Raw genomic sequence first — 2,290 nt, forward strand, 5'->3', positions numbered from 1 at the left:
AACATTTCCGTGTCGTTATTTAATCTCCGGTTTTTTTGCGCTTCCATTCACATTAGCAGCCGCATTGCTACGAGACGTGCACGGTGGTGGCTGCGTCACCTGTCAGCCTCACGACCTGCTCATTCAAGTGACTTGGTGTTAGTAAGGACCCTCATCACTAACTCCGTCACGAACGCTTTCACATATGGTCCCGCGCCTCTCAGCATGCAGCGCGCTACCCCAGCCATCTGACAAACGTTCGTCTTCACGGACACTAGTTCACACGCCATCCACGCCACCACCTCAGCGCCAAACTGCGCGCCCGTAACTTTTGTGACCAACCGATTCCAACGAGTCACGAGAGATTTATGACTGATAGATAATAGAGGATTAGATTATTAAAGCAGCAGGTTCTTATGCATTTATTACAGTGGGATCCAAATTCCGTTAAAGACTCCCATTCCTACTTAACCGTTTTACTGTTGTGGTCGGCCTTCGTTATCCTTTCAGCGCTGTAAGGATTGCTTGCATGGAAACACAGGAGAGAAAAGGGAGGAAACAGAAGGTTAACTTTGTCTTTTTCATGCTACGGAGCTATTTAAGAGAGTTCAGTACACAGTATCCAGAAAGTTGTAGGTCTTAAAACATTTATCTGTTATAAGATCACAGAAAAAGCTCCGTCACAACCACATAACTAATGTAGAGGCAGTGAGAAGACAGGTTAAAAAGAAACACTTGTCTGACAATGAAAGAGTTAAAAAATTACAGAAAAAGCTCAGTTACAACCACACAACCAATCTAGAGAGCAGTGTAAAGACATCCGCCATTGTGTGGAATGCCTACCATACCCACCTCCTTAGCCTGTTCCACCTCGCTGCCCACATTGTCCTATCCCGCCACCGGGGACAATACACGTTAAAATAAAGGCCTCTTCAAAGGTGCAAGTCAGCTAGGGGCTTTCAAAACGTGCCTTTATCAGCTCCTCCCTGTCATGCACGGGCCGCTCCTTACGATTCACCTCAAGCCAGATGCTAAACCAAGGCATTCCTAAAACAGACCTCTGTGCTTTCCACTCTATAAAGAAAAAAGGGCCTAATCAGACCTAGAAAGAGATACTGTACAGTTTTCACCACATTGTTATGATACGAATGCCTCAATTGGTTAATGTTTGTGTCCCACTTTTAAAATTGCTTGATCTAATGTAAATTGCAAAAAAGATGTGCATTTCTCAGCACACAAATTTGAAGGCTCTGCTGACTCTTTTCACACGTTATTGGATGCATAACATACCCAGTAAGAAAAGTATGAAATAAGATTATGAATAGATAAATGCATAAGTAAATTAAATGAAATGATAAATAAATAGATAAATATTGAAATAGATATAATAATTCCCCTTTGCACGCTTCTGACCACATTCTCGAAGTACGTAACGTAACCTAGCAAAAGCAAAACAAAAATAACAACAACGACAACAACCCATGCCACACTCCACACAAATACGATAGTAAAGGATCAGGTGCCGCCCTTTGCACGTCGCCAGTCACACGCTGCACCCTAAAGGAGACGTGCAGGTGCGCCCAGTGTTACTCAGCCATATCTGGAGCAGCGGGGAGCGCAGCAACACGCCACCCTTAAGGCATTACCTTTCCCGCCCACGCCCCCCAACGCATCCCACCCCGCCCAGCCAAGCCCCGGCCCGCCCTCCGCTGCATTCCTCCTTCGCACCCTTCCACCCTTAGCATCCTACCCTCCCCCACACCCCGCTGTCACCCGTACCCTGCCCTCCGCCTTTCCCCGCAGACCGCCCCCGCCACATCCCTCCCTCACCTGTTCAATGTGCATTGCGTCTTAATATTTTAGAGCACGCTTGGACAAAAAGAAGAAATAAATTAATAAAATGATAAATATATAAAATAATAAGTAAATAAATGTAAGGTATGTAAATAACGGGAAGACGACGCCAAATTGTGTACAGAGTTTGTAAAGAAAATTAAAGCGTCCGTAACAAAGAAGGTGGTGGTGGTGATGCTGCCAGCAGCAACCACCACCACCACCATCACCACCACCACCACCACCACCACCACCATGACAACAACAACTGGCTAATAAGAACACCACCACCATCACCACCACTACACCGACGATAACAGCAACAACACCAAAAAAAAAATAAATAAATAATAATGATAATAAGAACAACAAGAAGAACAAGAACAAGAAAAGAGGATGATGATAATGAAAGAGCAACGGCAACATGAAAAAAAAAAAAATACACTGGCTAACAGCATCACCATCATCAACAACAACA

The sequence above is a fragment of the Scylla paramamosain genome, chromosome 34, assembly GCF_035594125.1.
Source record: "Scylla paramamosain isolate STU-SP2022 chromosome 34, ASM3559412v1, whole genome shotgun sequence".
NCBI classification, from domain to species: Eukaryota; Metazoa; Arthropoda; class Malacostraca; order Decapoda; family Portunidae; genus Scylla; species Scylla paramamosain.